This window comes from Colias eurytheme, chromosome 18, assembly GCF_061535395.1.
Source record: "Colias eurytheme isolate Ceu_HAF_F1 chromosome 18, ilColEury1 Martin Lab GWU primary, whole genome shotgun sequence".
NCBI lineage: Eukaryota > Metazoa > Arthropoda > Insecta > Lepidoptera > Pieridae > Colias > Colias eurytheme.
In genome coordinates this window covers 2095634-2114711 of record NC_142997.1, presented here as the reverse complement: position 1 = coordinate 2114711, position 19078 = coordinate 2095634, and the positions used below count along the sequence as shown (strand labels likewise).

At 34.2% G+C, this 19078-nt stretch overlaps 1 protein-coding gene and 1 long non-coding RNA gene across 3 annotated transcripts in view; one reads left to right on the top strand and one right to left on the bottom strand.

Annotated features, from left to right (window-relative positions):
* KrT95D (phosphofurin acidic cluster sorting protein KrT95D) overlaps positions 1-19078 on the bottom strand; it is a 125479-nt gene that overhangs the window by 74540 nt on the left and 31861 nt on the right. The gene's annotated exons all lie outside the window — the stretch shown is intronic.
* LOC149900458 (uncharacterized) lies at positions 8539-10136 on the top strand. Its single transcript, XR_016457766.1, has 3 exons — positions 8539-9114; positions 9238-9299; positions 9374-10136. It is a non-coding gene; the product is annotated as an uncharacterized LOC149900458 (long non-coding RNA).

Genomic DNA, 19078 nt, shown 5'->3' with positions numbered 1-19078 from the left:
AAACAAGAAAAAATCTTACTAGCCATCTACCTATACTTAGCCCATACGAGCAGAGCAGAAGCACAGTCTAGTATAGATTAAAACTTGTATAGAAAACAAAGGATAACGCAAAACAGCTGCAATCTTCTCAAAATATTATAATATGTGGTACTATGTAAGAACACGGAAAATTCTGAAATTATAAATTAAACACTTGACCGTAATTTGAAGCTTACTTATTGAGAAGGTACCTAGCTTTTTCCGCCTATTTTCCCTCTCTTTCTCGTTGTATATATGCTATCTCTCTCGCACACGGCACACCTCCCACCAGGTGGCGCGGCCGGCGCACGATAATGTGCAGGCGCTTGATCTTCTTCATTGGCGTCTAGCTTCCGCCGCGAGAAGGTTGTCTACAAGACTACAACCTTGGTGCTATTAAGTATTAAGTATTGCTTAAAGCAAGTGCTAAAAGTGTTAAAAAGTGTATCCCGTCGGATCGGTACAGTGAGTTATTTTTACATCTATTCTAATAATATTTTACTTAAAAATGAGTAAAAATCTTTAAAGTCAACGGTATAATCGTTGGACTTTATTTAAAATGCTGAGGTTTTTAATGAATCCTTCAGCAATAGTTTATTTTTCAATATGCTTAAATACTTAATAGCATGAATAAAGATATTTAAAATTAACGATACAACCGTTACATTTTACTTGAAATAGTAACTTTTCTTTTGAAATATTTCATTATGCAATATGTACTAATTAATATTTGAATTTTTAATACTGTGAGTAAAGCTATTTTAACGGTGTTACCGTTCGGCTTTACTCGAATCGTTAATATTACTTTTGTGATTATTTGATATGATATATCAAATACCCTCTCTTGTATATAGATATTTTTAATATTTTATTTCATTTTTAATAATGTGTTTTTATTACAAGGGTACAAGTGAATTTTTCGTGGAAAAATTACAATTAATACTTAGTATGGATATGAGCCAACTCAAAGCTTTACAGGCATACAATCCATTGCTACGACTTTATTACATTGTCGTTATCGCTAGGAACGGTTCGGAATTCCTATCATAGTTTATTACTAAAAATTATCGAACGAGATGAGTCAGCTCCAAGAAGTCACGACATGTCAGAACACGTTGTGATATTATTTTATAAATCGTACGGGAGTTACCGCTCAACTGAATAATGATGGAATTCGCTCATGTATAGTAGATACGTACCATGAATGTTCCACACATTCAAAACTATCCGTAGTCTATACGTGTCCTTTTATGAGTATTATTCTGATCCGTTTTTATGTGAAAATAGACATATTACACACGGCTAATTTGATTGAAAATTACGTTTCCTATGTTCAAATGATGCAACTTTTTTGTTAAAACGAGTAAGTACCAAAAATTTTACAATTAAATTCTTTGGTTTACTGAACTTGTGCTGAAAGGGTTATCGTATAATAATTATCGAGATATCTTAATATAATTAATTAGATTTAGATACACTTATTTCAAAGGATTTACAATTCACTTCTAACGTTTTAGAATAATATTATAAACTTGTACACCTTGACAAAAAGTAAAAAATTGCGGGTGAGTGGAGATTATTTTGTGCAATTAAATATTATAACGTCCTACGACGGTATGGTTGCGTTCGTAAGGAATGTTAACGGATATAAAGCAACTAAATGTTACATCGATTGCATGAACAAAAATAAATATGAATCGAAGTTCATTTAAAAATTTAGTGAATTGATTTGAATTATGAATTTATTAAATGTCGCTAACATTGGAAAATAAGTTAAAGGACCTTGTTAATTGCTATATTATTTAAATGATTATTTACTGCTATTTTTATATTAGCACTAAGGTGTATTCTTGCTCGAAGCAGAATACATAAATGTGGCCACTACTCCTCGCAGGGGTTAGCCAGGTCAAATTCACCCTCGCAGGGTGTCTCTTAAGCATTTTTTGGCAGGCCCTACTTATTTCTAGTTACAAACATCCCTCGCGCAGCTGTCGCTCGCAGGGAAATGGTGCAAATATATATCGGCCCTCGCGGGGCTTTGATTACAATCGTCCCTCACGGAAAAGATGGTGCGAATATATATCAGCCCTCGCGGGGCTTTGATTACAACCGTCCCTCATGGAGAAATGGTGCAAATATATATCAGCCCTCGCGGGGCTTTGATTACAACAGTACCTCACGGAGACATGGTGCAAATATATATCAGCCTTCGCGGGGCTTTGATAACAACCGTCCCCACGGGGAAATGGTGCAAATATATATCAGCCCTCGCGGGGCTTTAATGGCGATTGGTGCAAATATACAAAGGATTGATCATTAAAATGATCATAGATATTTGCTTTTGTCAACGAGGACCCACGAAAGAAGTTTTGGATATGACCGTATCGGATCTTCACTCTTCTAAGGTAGGTAGAAAAAGGTTTTGAAATCTACTTCACAGTGGGCAGTATAGTAAATGACCTAATAAAATACAATAAAGGTTAGATACGTCAAATAATGGGCGCATGAAATTGATACTTCGTATCCTAAAAGTTTACGCTTCAGGAATCAGGAAACCACCATTGGTTTACCAATTATGGAAATTGGAATTGAACAAATTGTATTTACCAATGCAAAGCCTAATCACAACAAAGGAAGGCGAGTCGGATCAAATATCATCTCGCAGATGATTTGTGGCGGTGGTTTCGAGGATTGTCACCAAGCCTTGTGTCAACGGTATGTTTGGTATCGTAATTAAATGGCACTAGCCGACCAATTTTCATATACAAACATCGGAAGAGATTTTTTAATCGCAAAGCGATTGAATGTAACAAATGACGATTGATTACGTATAGTTGACCTCTCATAGGCCTATTTTAGTTGCCCGGTCTTGTAGGCAATTTATTTGACTCGTTTTTCAACCCATTTGACCTCATTATTGCACCCATGAGATTTTTCTTCGGGGCTCAAACAATAAATCGCTGAGGGATTAGGATAATCGTTTGTTAGACAAGTTTTTTGTCATCCCACCAGGATTATTATATTGTATAATAAAGTTATATACAACTATTAACGTAAAACGTTCAAGTACTCAACGAATGCTGAGAATACTGACTGTTGAGTTACATAGGATAGAGGATAAATAACGGAAAGTCAATCTTTCCAAACAAAAGCCTCTTATTATTAGATATTACTTGGAACCCCTACCCTTAACGAGAAAGCTCTGCCAAATGACTTCTCATTTCTTTGCTTTGAGGGGGGGGGGGCAATAAATGAAATGTACAGGCTATACGGCTTTTAAAATATAAGTCTGGTAATCGAACTAAACTTTGCTGGTTTAGTTCTTGCTATATCGCTATCCGTGCCTGCTTCTCGTGTTTACGGGTGAATTAAGTTTATCAATAGTCATAAATGCAATGCTATTCAGAGGATATACTGCATTTAAAACATGACAAAGTCTGGTAAGCGAACTAAACTTTGCTAGTTTAGTTCTTGCTATATCGCTGTCCGTGGCTGCCTCGCGTGTTTACGGATGAATAAAGTAATGTCCTGTCTTCGCATCCACAGCTAACTGTCCTATACCGTCATAATCTTAACACAGATTCATTCGACATAGCTCCCCACGAGCTCAGTTCTTCATTTTTGCACTCGCACAACTGTGGACAACACAAGAGCAATGCCTCCATTGGTAGCAGTCACAATCAAGGGATAACTAACCTTAGGCTAGCCATATTACGGATGTTGGAACAACCGACTATATTCAGGGCAATTTTCTTTGTTCAGTGTAACGTTTAGACTGTCGTAGCATTCCTACGGAACAAAGATGGGATCAGATCTGCATCCTTAATGCAGTTAATCGAAAGGAGATACTTTCAGACGACGATAGTATTCAAAACCCACCATATTCATTAACATAATAATGCATAGTTAAGCTTATAATCTCTCTTGCCATTATGTCAGTTAGAGACCTGAACGACGCGATAGAGTACCGCTATTTCAGTAGTAGTAACACCTAGAAGGGTGAAGGTATTCTGGAAAGCGGAACTGAAGGCCCGGTCAGCAGCATCAGCCACCTAATAGACAGTGTTCAGTGCTGCACCACTATAATCTGCAAAATGACTCTGACGGTATGAAAATGTGGAGTACATTTTCAAAATATCAAATGATATAGTTGGAATAAAAATCCTATTTGCCTCCGTCTATCCAAAAGACATACGGAGTAGCTAGTAGTAGTTGGTTGAATTAGAATAAAGTAACTATAGTTAAAATCCTTTGTTACTGACTGGATAAATTTGGCTCTTTTCCTATCTGACGTTCATATAGCTGTTGACTGCCTAGTGTTGTGCACAAACACTATTATTATAAACTAGCGGTCCGCCCCGGCTTCGCTCGTGGTACTTACGTTTTCTCTACATAAAAACCATCCTCGTACTTCAAGGAATATAAAAAGAATTATCGAAATCGGTTCAGCCGTTCTCGAGTTATGCGCTTACCAACACATTTTGCGATTCATTTTTATATAAGTATAAGAATAAGAAGATAAGTCACGTTATGTAGTCCCGAGGCTTTCGGTATATAAGTTCTGATGTAAATCATAATTATATCTTAAAACCGAATTGATTAAAAGTAACGTACTTGGCTGTAGTAATTGCAGTTTTGGGACACAGATAAGCTCCTTATCATTTTAGTCTCTTAAGTTCAGTATATTTGTTTCCAGTACAGAGTTTATGACCTATCAGTTTTAAATAAATAATTCATGCATTGTACTGAAAGTACTAGCCATGTTTAGATTATGATTGGTGGCGTTGGCTCTAAACATTAATAGATACCGCACGGTTTGGTTGGATGTTAAAAATCTGTATTATAATTAAAACCGTTTACCTGTTTTGATATTTTATTGCCTTATTCAAGGGGTGACCTTTTAAATTTATTTCTGACCCCAAAAGTAAGGACCAAGTTCTCTTCTTGTCCGCTTGTAGCAGGTTGGGTTAAAACTGTGTGAGTTGAGACAGGTGGTAATTCTATGTTAAGATGATTCAATTGTGCTTCTACAGAGTTCTAATTGAATAAATAAAGGTTTGAGTTTGAGGTATTTTTGCCTCGTCGGGATCAGCTGTTGCTTCATTTTGTAAGTAACATCTAAATGCGTAATTGAAAGTCGTTACTGGCGCTTTCGCAGATTTACGCTAAAGATAGTGAAAATTGTAGTAACTTTAACTTTTCAAGCCCAAAAGGTTAACTAAGGTACGCTTGAACCAATCTCATAAGTTCTAATACTTTTAATCATTATGATTAACTTTTTGGTTCTTATTTGATTAACTTTTCATCTGGGATTGTTAATATAAATAATATAAAAATTTGTGTGATTTATTGGTATACTATCTGCACACCTTACTCTTTCAAATAAAGAAATAAGTAATTACTTATGTACCTATTCAAATTCACATTGGCGTCCATATATTGTACACCAGGTGGGTAACAAACAGGTCTCAATAAGTAAGCTTCAAATTACGGTCAAGTGTTTAATAGCTGTGTTTTACCTGAAAATAAAACACATATTAAATACTTACCTATATTTGAAGCTTACACTTAACGTCCACCTGTTGAGGATTTCGACTCAATGAAGAAGATCAAGCGCCTGCACATTATCGTGCGCCGGCCGCGCCACCTGGTGGGAGGTGTGCCGTGTGCGAGAGAGATAGCATATATACAACGAGAAAGAGAGGGAAAATAGGCGGAAAAAGCTAGGTACCTTCTCAATAAGTAAGCTTCAAATATAGGTAAGTATTTAATATGTGTTTTATTTTCAGGTAAAACACAGCTATTATTAAATATTGTTTAAAATTTTTGTTTACGTCCTTTGCAACTATAAAAAACAACTTATCCGGCGAATTGGTAGTTGTATTTTTACATTTAGGAACAACACATGATTTTCTGGTATTTGGATTGGACATTTTTAAAAGTATTTAATTATAATTTCGACGGCACGGGCGCGCGATCGCTAGCGGACTGAGTGAGCCATCAGCCAGATTGAGCGTGTTGTGGTGTGACGTCACACCATCACCGGGCGTTTACAACTTGTTTTACTTCATCGGAAACTAATTGACGTATCGAAGTAATTTTTTCACTAGTATTTTTTATTTTTGACAGAGAATATGGAGTGCTAATAATCAAAATTAGTGAACATTCTCCATTATATGTATATAGGACAAATTAGTAACTTAAAAAAATGCTTCAACTCCCTCGCGCAAATAATATTTAACTCCCACTAATTGTATATTCGTAGTGAAAGCACTATACACATCAATTTATTTTTACCAATAACCTACAAGAACCACGCTGCCATTGCCATCAGCAGAAACATGATATCTTATCGATTACTCACAATTCTTAGATAAGAAACAATAGCGTCGCAAACGATGAAAATCAACGGTTCAAGCACAAGCGCTTTGATAAAATTGCAATCTATGCCATTGTATATTTCTTTGAAACGTCCGCTTATCGTATGTAGATTCGCATTGGAAATTCAATTCCTCTTATAGCTCCCTATTGATCTGAATATATCATTCACGTACACGTTTTGCTAACAATAATCTCTTTTGACGAGAACCGTTTGAACTGTATTTAAACATGTTTTTAATATGCATACGCTGGATTATAGTGATATCATATTTTGAATAGAATACAGATTATTCAATTTTTATCGTTGGAGATTAATGTTTTAGTATCTTTTTTGTATAACAAAATATATCGTTACTTTTATAAATCGTATGCACTTAAGTGTTCCACTTTGATAGCACATAAAGGATTATGATAATTGGTCCATTTATTTTCGAGAATATTATATGATTGAATTACTAGGTTTCTTTTTAGACATTAATCCAACTATGTTTTTGAGAAAATTGTGCTATCATATAATTTAAACTTATAATAGTTACACTGTTGCTTTAATACAGTTCTAATCAATACCTTTTTAATGTAGACAACATTCCTTCCAACCAACTCTCCTTCAAACAATTAATACAGAACTTGATAAGTAAACAGTGATTACGATAAGACCGTATCCTACGCTCTCATCAAGCACAAAGAGGACAAAGTACAAGCACCGAAAGCACTTAAAGATATCAATTGATCAACGCCTCGTTCCCACGAGTGCGATGTGATAAGGGACCATCGACGCGCCTCCTTGCTTTATACTTCATACATCTTAGTACTTGCACTTAAATATTATTTTATTATTTTAATAGCCTTACGATACAAAAAAGGTATTCCAGTTGAAAAATTGTTTCATATTCACAAAAATTCACATTTTAGGACGCGACACAAATCACCCTTTCGCATTCACAAAATTGGGTCAAAACAATAAAGCATCCATTTCACTGTAGCATTGTAAAAAAGCGATCGCGCAATCGTATCAGAGCAGTCATCGAGGCACAATGCAATCGAAGATAAGCACATTGTGACATGGTTTCCGAAACTGGGGTAATGCTGTCGTATCGGGGTTATGAAACGAGCTGATGACAGTGATCATCCACTTGACGGTATACCAGAAACTCATCAACGAGTTATATGAATCCTCAATAATATAAAGTGTCTTTGATTGTCGATGTTTGTTGTTAGGTCGATTTTATGGCAGGATTTTTGCGTCTGGACATAAATAGGAGGGTAGGTAGGCTTTTAACATCGGTTTGCGGTGAATCAACAACATCTCATTCCTATGGGAATTGAATTTGACCACGCAGGCAAAACAGCTACCGGAAAGCTATACATTATACAAAGAAGATAAGTAGGTGATGCTGTTGAAATTGGGCACAGTGATCATCCACTTAACGTTACAACAGATATACAAAAGAGGCTCTTTAAGGAAATACATTACACAATGGAGTAGGTGATGCCGTGACAATTGACTTGGCTTGAGTTGTGAAAGACACTGTTTTAGAAAAATGATAAGTTACGGTCTAAATATTTTATATAGTAGTGTAGAAACTTTAATATGTTCAGAGTGGTCCTACATAGAAATAAATCTTATAGAAGTGGGCTAAAAACTTTGAATGAGTAAGACTTCTTTTAAATGAATTCCTTGTCAGCTTTACGAAGGAGTAAAAATTATGAGGATTTTTATGAATACTTCTTTTAAAAACTTCTTACCAAAGACGATTTCTTTGGATTAATTTAAAACTGAGTTGAAACGAGGATAAACGTTTAAAAGACTGTCAATTATTAATACATACCAAGTTTTTGCCCATTGAAAATGGACTGCCTTTACATCTTTTATATTAGTATCATAAGACTGAGCTAATAAATTAATAGGACTCATTTATTCCGTAGAAGATTACGTCTATTGAATTAGACACATAATTATTTGAACACCTCAAAAGCTCCGGTCAAAAAATTAATTTACCAAATCAACCATCCTAATCTACATATTATACTACTACTCTCTACTTAACTAGTAACATACTTCTATTACATCTTAAATCGGTACAGAGTAAGAAATAAACAAAGGCACAAAACGCGAGCAGCCGGCGCCTGGTGATTAAGGTGATGAATTAATTTTTCTAACATTTACGGCCCTTTTCAAACCTTCGTAATTTTTATATTATTAAAGTTGTCGTGATGAAAATTCTTGACAAGAAAGTTCAATAGTAACACAATACGTCTACCGTTTTAGAAACATGATTCCATGATATTTTCTCGATAGAAAAAAAATACAAAGTTCTCATTGTTATTTTTTTATAATCTCTGGCATCTTCAAAATAACAAACGTAAAGTTACGACTTTTTGGATATTAACTATAAAATATACAACCTATACGTCTACCGATTTAGAATTTTGAAATATGCGATGGTTTTGAAATAAACAAGAAATACTTGAAATTAGCGCGCGACCAGCCAATATAGCGAGAGCCGCCCTGTACCTTCCTACCCCGATCGCTGCACGAGTCATTCCCGCTACGGCCGTCACACGGGGAACTTGTGTCGCTCGCGCAATCGTAAAAAAGGGTGACAACACGATAAGACATAATGAGACAAATGGGGACAATAAAGAAAATAAGAAGAAGAAACATAAAGGTTGGAGAAAAAAGAATGCTTACAATTGGAACAAATTAATGAAGAAGTTGGTTTTATTTTAAATTTGATGATAATTGTATTATAGACGATGTTTGATATGTACCCCTGTTTTAAGTACATAACGAATGTGTAAGATTTTTTTCATTTATAGCATAGATAATCTTTTCAGAAATCCGGAATCCAGAAGGAAAATAAACCCACTGATTGTTCACAATGTGAACCCACTCCTTCGTAAGTACCTTTATTCAGTCAAAAATGTATGTTATCAACGTTCTACTGGTTTTATCGCATGATTCCATTTTTAGCAAAAAGCAACAAAGTGCAAAGAAATAAAAAATCATGGTGAACTTAGTGGAAGTATGGCGGACGTGATATGGAACAGGAGCTCATTGGAGTAGTATTATATTTAAAAAAAATACGAAAAAATTTCAAGAATTACATTTCTTAGTAGGTGGTAGATAAGTATGTTGTATAAAGAATTTGATGTTGATATTTATTTCATTTATACTTACTACACCTGTGCGGGAAATTGCTTAGTACTAAAACAGGTTTATATTCATATTTACATGGTAATGTGAGTTTTAATTTCGAAAAATTTTGTGTAAGTATATTAAATTGAGTTCCTGGGTGATCTGGAAACACAATTGGGCCCGGAAGATGGCGCTGCAGTCACTCCTCCTAATCACATGAACCGATTTGGATGAATATTTGTGTGCACATTTCATTGTTGTGGGATGATTGGTTGATTCGTTTTCACATTAGCTAATATTATGTATTTTTGTTGTAAACTTAATTTAATGTTTATAATACATTATTATTGGTATAAATAAGCCAGTGTTCGTCTCACATTGCTGTACCTGCCTACCTACCCTACCAGGGCCTAACTTTGTTCTGGCTATTTTATTTTGATTATTTGTAATGAATAATTACAATTATAATAGAGTGCAAAAAATAAATACATGCGTCAATATATTTTGTGTTTTTTTTTAAACAATTTTTCTATTTAAAAAAATATCATTCCGACCGCGGCTTTGCCCGCTTGGAATTAGGTTATATCGTGAATCCTGTTTTATCTCACAGAAGTGTTCAGTTCGGATAAAAAGTATCCTATGTGTAAATCCAGGTTATTAGCTATATTTTATCAAAATTGGTAATGTAGTCTTGACGTGATTAAGTAACAACTAACAAAAAAATATACAAATTAACATCCAAAGTTTCGCATCAGTTTTACTGTATTAGTGATATCTTCCACTCTTGACTTTGACTGAGAAGAATTAGGGTTTATAACTTCTTTCAGAAATAGTACCTTTCATTTCTGGGCATGATGTAATATTATCTACGTCAGCATCAAATTCTATCTAAATCAATTCAGTAGTCCGCGTTATTGATTACCATTTCATTTTTTCAGAGTAACAATATTTTTTGTTATTTTAAAGATTATTTATAACCTGTATTATTTTGTAATAAAGTAAACATTACGAAATAATAATAATTATTAATAATGTCTAAGTAGTTGTTGGAAAGAAGATTATTTGTTTATAAGCAAGAAAATAAAACCAATAAATCAACAATTGAATAAATGTATAACAATATTATAACTGTATGACGACTCCATACATGTTTGTCCCGAGTCGGCCAGCGGCAGCGCGGCGAGTTTGCAAGAATGACTTCGCGCACACCCGCGTTCGCGATAGCGAGCTATTAGACTCCGCCCGCCAAGCAGTGGATTTTTTTTTGTGTATCGTCTTAACGCATAGTTGCAGCGTGATGCATGACGCTATGAATCACTCGTCGCACAATTGTATCGCAGAAGCTTCATTTCGACCGTATGTAGGGTAAAGACAAGTGACCGAGTCAACTTATAATTCACGAAATAATTTAGAAAATTAGTATTTTCATATTTACTATATTTTCAACCCTATTCGATTGGACATTTAGTTAAGCATTTGTGAGTTTTAAAAGAGAAAGCATAACTAAAGTAGCTTTATTTCGAAATATGTAGTTATATAATTTAAATATCGTAAAAGCCATTACAACTTTTTCAAGAGGGTCTATCGGATTCAAACCTACTATAAAACTTTTATTCGAAATATATCATTTGAAAGTCATAAGAGGTCTTTCGTGCCAATCGATGGCATCAATTCCAAATCAAAAATAACATTTTCATCCTTCTCGAAGTCCAAATGTTAAAGAACTCCAGTCCGAAAATAACAAACAAACAACCAACAAATACAAAATCACACATAAATTCAACATATAATTCAAACAAGATAATAATAATAAACCAATAAATCTCACAGGCGTGCATCAATCAACGAACAGACAAGTGACGTCGCGTGCGAGTGTAGTCATTAACGCGTCAATCACAAGCACACATGTCTCTGTATTTAAATGCACATTCATTTGATAAAATGTTTGTTTAATAACTCTTTTAATCTCAGCATAAATATGTACGATAAAACTTAAATTTGTAGAGCTAAAACTACTTCGATTAGCTAGTGGTGGAATACTGCTTTTTACTCATAACGCCCATTCATGATCTACTATTAAACTATTGTTTCGCCTCTGTTTAGATATTCAAAGGCATTACGGACAGACACACGTTATGATTACACGTATTAAAAGATCGATGAAACCTTATCGTTATAGGAGTAATAACCTCATACCTAAGGTGAGCAACCATTCAAGTGTATAAAAACTCCAGACATGAATGCACTTAAAATTTCATGAGCACAAATTCAATCTATATTTTCAATTAATGCAACGAAACCTCAAAAATACACAGATATATAAACACACATACAATTAGTTAACCCAAATACCAAAAAACAATTCCCACTAGATATTCAGAAACTCAAATCAATCAAACGTTCCGCTCAAATTGGCACAACTGTATGTTTCCGAGCCCAAATAACCAACAATCAACATTTCATGCAATGTGTACAAACAGCGATCCAAACTTCAAAGCCGAAACGTCAACATGTGCACAACTCCGATCGGTATCAGAACATTAAATTTCATACCGCATTGTATGCATGAATACCTAATATATTTTAAGAACCGGGAGTTTACCACGTCTTATAATAACAGTATTCCAGTATGAAAGTGATGGCACTAGACGACGCTATATACTAAATATTATACAGCTGTCATTTTTGCACACTGGAAATAATACTGCTTTAAGACAGAAGGGTACGGGGACAGAACATTATATGCATGAATACGTAATATATTATAAGAAGTCGAGACATCGTTGAAAAGCACCTCTTTTTCCGCATATCCACTGAATGAGCTATAAATCACAATGGGCCTTTTGATGTCGCATTTCATTATTAAACATAGGTCTACCTTTTTTCTCTAACACTGCATTCCTACCTTTTTCATTTAATCGATTGAGAGTCAACTTTAATAAAAGCTAATACCTAATCATTAGCGTTTTGTTCTCATCGAATCTCAGCTCAATACAAACTGTCATATACCAATACAGAATTAATACCCCAGAGAGAAGATCCGTTGCTTTCCACGTCCTCCGCAGGAACTATACCACACTGACCCACATTACGTTCAGCTGACCCCTCATTAACCTTGTCATACAAAAATCGTATGCAAATTGCGTCTCATTAGCGGAAACAACGGTTACAATAATTAAGATCGTCCCGATTATTTCCCAGAGCGTTCACCTCAAGTTCAAGGATTTGTCAAAACGGCCTCACAATGTGGCACAAGCGGTAAACGACCGCATTTAACTGTTCGCACATTACTCATTTTTGAAGGAAAAGTCGCACTTATCTCGACGCGTAACATATTTGAGATGACGTCACTGTATTTATGGAATGTGCTACGGTATCAAACGTGTGATCTGGCGCCGCGAGGGGACGCAATTTCGACCAGTTTTTATGGAGATCAAAGCCTCAAATGTTCTATTTTCACATCAAAACAGTGAAACCGTTTCTGATTTAAATAGATAAAATCTTTGAACCTGTTATAGGCTTCATTTTATTGCTATAGTTGTACGTTGACTAACTAAATTTTTGTTTGCAAAATTCTCTCTCCAAAAATGAATAAGCAGAATCATCGAAGAATTTGACAACCCATTATTTTTAACCACTAATCATATTATATCCTATATATTTTTATCAAATATTTACATAATTTAACGTCCGTAACAATTATTTGTACAAATTGCCTACTGTCACCTCCAGCGGTTCACCGACACATAACCCTGGGGTCAATGTTATTAATGAGTGATTTGAAGTTATTTAGGACGTTATAGGTATGTAAGTTCAATTTTTCATTTCCTATATTATTCAATATTTATATTTTCTTAAAAGAAATCTCTTCTTTTTATCATTCGATCGCGTGAATAAGAACAATACCAACATCTATGAAATAAATCATAAACTAAAAATATTTTTCGATACTTAGTAAAACAAGAATGAAGTACGAGGTACACTATCGATAATTTTGTAAACAGACCGCATTCTTCACTAAATTCCAGTAGAGCATCACGTTTCGATTTCAATTTCAATAAAAAAATATAGATCATAGATAAAAATAGCCAAAGAGAATTTCTAAGAAAATTGTCATCTCAAAAACTATTATCTAACATCGTTTCCATGACAAGCTAGACCCGATATAAAACCACTTTCCTGTTCCACTTGCCAAATGTCAACGGTATAATCTGTATCCAATATTGCATAAGAGCTAGCGCGCACGAGCAACTTTGTCTCCGCAACTATTTTGTCTCTCCCATCAATTGTATGGGGAGTTGCGTCGCTACGTGCGCGCACTTTCATACTAGCCCATAGGTGGGAGAGACAAAATAGTTGCGAGACAAAATAGTTGCGGAGACAAAGTTGCTCGTGCGCGCACTGTCTAACTTTACGGTGATAGAGATAGAGATTATATTTTTATAGATTCTTCGAAATATCTGTTGCGCATAATATACAAATCTCAAAGACTCAAAAGATTGTACGTACGCTTATTGTATTTTATTTATTTATGAAACTAAGTCACGAGTGTAAGTGTCTAGTTGATTTTCCATACAGTCAAGAAGTCTCCTGAATTGTAAATTTTATCGAAACACTCTTTAACTAATCAAATCATCAACAAACTGTAATTATAAATTAAAATCAGATTAGTGTCTGATAGTTCCTCAGATCGATCCGTCCGAATTACGATTTTATACAAGTAAATTCTTAAATGACCATAGCCTTTCAATAAAATGAGGCAGGCTTATTTCTAGTTCATTGAACTAAAGAGACGGCGTGAAATCACTGAAGTATCAACAATGTATTAAAACCTTATAGACTAGACCTTGTAAGTCTATATAAAATAGTTATACAGGTTGGAAAATTTAAATGGGACCTAGAAGGAAAGTACTTGAAGGACTGGAGATACCAAATTTAGGTTAACGAAACCATTCCTTTATTGTTCAAAAGAAGTAGGTAGAATTGCATTTAGAGACTTAGAAAATTTACTTACCATGCCTGGGAATCCCGTTGAAAAAATCCATCCTGTATATAATACACTACTAACATAATAACTGCTATATAAGTTTTCACAAGTTAATAACTAGGTTGCAAACAACCCCATACAAGTTAGTCTGTGAACGGGGAAGAAATTTTATAAATACAGTTCACTACTTAGTTTAATATTTTCATACAGCATAGAGAAAACAAGTTTTCATTTATACACACACGCATACTAAGTGTCGATCTATGCCCTGAGCATTTTGCTCCGACTGTCCTGAAAGAGGAATTATGTTTTTCCATTGTATGTATGCCTAAAGGTATGGTTTTCTTTATTTTTTCTTTATTAAAGGTTCCTATTTTAATGCCATTAACCTAATTACCTAATGTATACGCGCTTTTAAAAAGAAAGCAATCGATAATACATCCTTATTACCATCAGACACGTAAATCCTTAAAACCAGACTCAATAAATAGCAGGCAGTAATCCAAATCGTGCAAGCTTTTAGAATGATTGCTACATTCTTGTTATTCGCATTGTGCACCTTACTGCCTTGTAAAAGGGGCTAAATTTATAAATTTCACACACGATTAGGCTAGACGAAATGGTAGAGCAAATATCGGTCAGCGACCCTTGGGAGCGAAAGTGATATCCGTCACTTGTTGCCATGTAACTAGCGGATACGGAAGTAATTGCTAATTAACTAGTCGATTAATGAGCAATATTGACTGTTTGTAGACAATATGTTTTCGGAATCAATCGAAATATTAAAAGAAAACAGAACAGAGCGGAAGGTCGTCGAACTACTTTTGCTTCAATAAATATAATAAAAGCATTAGAACATTTTTTTTATGAACTAATTTATTGTTAATATGTACATTTAGAAAACGCAATTACTGTGCTATTACCCGAAATCGTTCACTGAATCATTAAAATTATGGTGGGCCATTGCGAAACATTTATGAAACGAATGAAAAAATGTACGAGCCGGTTTTGAATATCTGTGACTTTATTACGTAAATTTTTAACTTTTTAATAATCATACCTACAAGAAAGGGTTTATTCACAATTCCTTTAGCACAAATTCGAAAGGGATAGGGATAGTACACGAAAAAAGAATTCAGGAAAAAAAGACAAAATAATAAAACAGCGTCATTCCCGCGGAAACTCTCTACAGAATCGTTTATTTTAAATCTTCCAAGATAGTTAATAACCTGAATCTAGGAGTTAACTTGAACCCATTCCGGGTAACGAGTTGAGTTCTACGAACTTAACTCCTAATTGCTCGCGAGGGACGTTTTTATGGCGTACTAGACTAGCTAAATCTATGATTTAGATTTTAAAGGTAATGCAAAATTTAGTTGAGCGTGAAATTTTCACTCGACCGTAATTTGTGTTTGAAACGTCTTTTAGGATTTTTGCAAAAAAAATTATTTCACGGGTAGGTATTTTTCCTGCTTTTATCTAGGATCAGATATTTTTTAACAGTTTGTACTTTTTCTAAAATAACAAAAAGCGCAATTGATAAAATTAACAAATATTGATTCACTCACTTTTAAAATAATTAATCGATGCATTTCTTGCATTAGCAGTCTTATAACAACGATGTACATACCTGAAAACAAAAGAAATAATTAAGCAAAGTCCATATTATATCTTTACAAACATAAAATCGAAAGTGTGATTGTCATGTACATAACAAATAACAATGTTACAGTATATACATATTTATAATATGCAATTTAAATAGGTAAGTGACCTGAGCACTGCAATAATGTAGTAAACTAATTGCATTTGATAAGTAACCATTTTCTTCGTTGTGGGAATGTTCCGACGATGAAACACCACTTTTACTTGCAACAATGTCTCTGGATGATATATCAAAATAATGTTTTAGTACACTAGAATTAGTAGATGATACTATATTCTCTATTTCCCAAAAGCTATCTTGTGCGTTTGTGTGAGTGAGTTATCTTATATGTAGTCTAATATACTTTATAAATTTTACTTATGCGCAAAGGCATTCATAGCGTGTCAATACACGCATTTTAAATGCATAGGTAACATACACATTTAATTGCGTATGCTCACATTCGTGGGAATTAAAATACCAATAGGTAATTTGATTGATTACAATGTCAGAAAACATTTAATATGTTTTCTATTGACCATCACCCATGACACGATATATTACAGAACACTGTTTATTTTTGCCTCTAGAGCACAGTATTACAATGGAAATACTATGTCGAGAGTCTAGACAAATCGCGTCTCAAACAGTGTTGATATTATCCACTTACACAAGTAAATTAAAAAATCAATCTATATCCTACACGAATGGTCTCGAACCTCCGACCTATACGTTTTAAATCCGAGGTAGCCACTGAGCCAGTAGTTCACAACCAGAGCAATCATTAGCAATAACGCATAGTTCAATGACCCGAGTTGGAATAGATTCGCACGTGTCGTACGATTGTAATGCCCTTTTCCTGTACAGTTTGTGCAAATATAATAGCGTTCAATGTGATGCAGATGTGTGCTGGGATAACTGGGAAGCTTCCGATTCATTTTAATCTCTTTATAGAAGAAAATATGAGGGTACCTACATAAATATGTGAGAGAAGTGTGAGAGTTCCTAATTCTGAAATAATATGTTACCATCGTTGTATAACGCAATTGCAAAAAATGTTTTTTTTTTTTTCAGATTACCTAATAAAAAATATTGTTACCAACCGAATTTATTACAAATGTAGTTTCTTTATACATATTTCCGGCCTTTTTTAATACCCAACAAATGCATTATCAATTAAGTGAATAATCGAATATTATTTTCCTTTATTTGTACAGAAATCGAAGTTAATTTGAACACCATTATTTCCGTGCTTTATAACCAAAACCACACTGAAATAACACCAAATCTCATGAATATTAAGCCCGCGAGAAACGAGAGAATAATTAAAACGTATACACGGGATTATGGCCATTAGCTATGAAATTATAATTTTGCATTAAAAGCATGTTAAATAAACGTTACAAGAGTAAAATACGTATATTCTCATGTGTGTAAAATTTCATTCAGTCATAATAATCATCATTTCAGAAGTATTTCAAAACTCATAAGTCATAAGGTATTATAAAACTATTAGGTACTGATCACACATGATGTTAGTTTGAAGCCAAAAATATACTTTGCAATAATTACCTAATTTTCATTAATAATAAACAGAGTTCAGTCCTTAAAATACCAAATAAGTTGATGAGAAATGACCCCAATTATACAGCTGTATACATAAAACTTTGTAATTGTTATTTTCAATTGAGCAAAACTGATACTTGGCTCGATATAATTAAATAAACACACCACTCTAATCTCTGCGAAACGCGATCTGGCATATGAGCTAAATTAATTAATGGGAACGCCATATGGTGTCCTAATAAACGCTAAACATAACAACAGTGAGACGACTAATTAAATTTGAGAAAATTATAATATAATAATAATTATTATATTGAAGAACTTTAGGCGAACAAGCACTAGAAGCCATCACGTCTGGTAAGATCGAATGTTTACTTTTAAAAATTTCTACGATAACGTTCTATATTTATTTAACTATTTTCTCATTCATCATCACTACGTTAATTTCGTCAATACTGTATTAATTACATAACTACCCAGTTTTATTAAAATATTTAATTCAGTAACAAAAATCTCAACAATATAAAGTCACATATCTACCTAAAATATATGGACAACTAGTAAAGAACTAATAACTTGCAATAATATGACCTCTTTTACCGATATTGGTCGGAGAGCGATGCTATTTACATACCATGCTATCAGTCAACGACACAATGACCTTCCTTATCAGCCACCAACAAAAGTCTACCACACACCGAGCGAACAACACATGTGGCATATTTTATGTGCCAGGCACTATTTTGCTATAAAAACATGTAGATAATATTTATGAATCTGCTCAAAACCATAGTCAATTAGATCTGCAACGTTCTGCTTTTTTAACCACCAATATATTATTTAAGTATTTTGTCATATATAAAGTGTTACTATGTAGTTTACTTTCTTCTATTCTTCATCACATCCTAATACACGTTACCAAGAATTCAACACACCATCCGACCCAAGTTTGCGCAAACCCCACATCAAGCCGCGCAAAGCATACATTATGTCAACGAGTGCACGCTCGTTTAACGCTAAACTGCAACAAGACCTGCGCATTACCTAGAACCTGTTAGCACGGAGCCAACAGATTCTCACGACAAACACCATTAAATTAACGACCATACACACTTGCCATCCTGTATCGAGAGACAGCAACTTGCAGGCGATTATTATTAGGATCCCCGCCCTCCGGAGATACAGGATATGTACGTAATTTAAAAGCGAATTGCTTCGTGTGATGGCAAAACTATGTATGTTTAATAAACTAACTATGTACCCACGTAGGGCCTCAAGTGTAGATACAATTGTACAACCGAGAAGCATTTGAATAACCTCAGTTCTATAAATACGATCGCTC